A 570-nucleotide genomic window follows, 5' to 3' on the forward strand; every position below is an offset into this window, starting at 1 on the left:
ACCAGCCTAGTCTACAAGAGCTAGTTCCAGGACAGGCTCCAAAACCACAGAGAAACCCTGTCTCGAAAAAAAAAAAAAAAAAAAAAAAAAATTGCTTCACATTCTTGAAAACTGGTAGCTAAAACTACTTGACAGATGAGTAATAACTGGCTCCGAGTTTTTAAGGAATGTATCCAAGTCGCCATGTGGGTAGACATGAATAATGCTGGAATCTTGATTCGTTTCATGCCTATGTCCTCTTCGTATTGGTTACCCATGAGCCGCAGGGAAGGAGCACATATTGTGGTTAAAAAAATATATGAGGGAATATGTGGGGGAACCGTGAAATAAGGGCAGTAGAGCAGAAGGGGCTGGCGGAAGATCGGGGGGCCCAAAGGCTGAGGAGAGCACAGTGCAAACCACAGGGGAAAATGCATTGAGAGAGAGAGCGGGATTATAGCAGTGTTACTGGTGCAGAGATCCAAGCCCATAACAGGACCTGATGAATGGAAGGCCCAGGACATCATCCCAGCAAGTAGTTAATTAAGAAGCTGAGGCTAGACAGGTGCACTGAGCTGGGTGGGGGGTGGG

At 46.3% G+C, this 570-nt stretch overlaps 1 protein-coding gene across 2 annotated transcripts in view; it reads right to left on the minus strand.

Moving 5' to 3' along the window:
- Positions 1–570, minus strand: part of Cdc40 (cell division cycle 40) — a 52,954-nt gene that overhangs the window by 50,525 nt on the left and 1,859 nt on the right. The gene's annotated exons all lie outside the window — the stretch shown is intronic.

This window comes from Microtus ochrogaster, linkage group LG9 (assembly GCF_000317375.1).
Source record: "Microtus ochrogaster isolate Prairie Vole_2 linkage group LG9, MicOch1.0, whole genome shotgun sequence".
Taxonomy (NCBI): Eukaryota; Metazoa; Chordata; class Mammalia; order Rodentia; family Cricetidae; genus Microtus; species Microtus ochrogaster.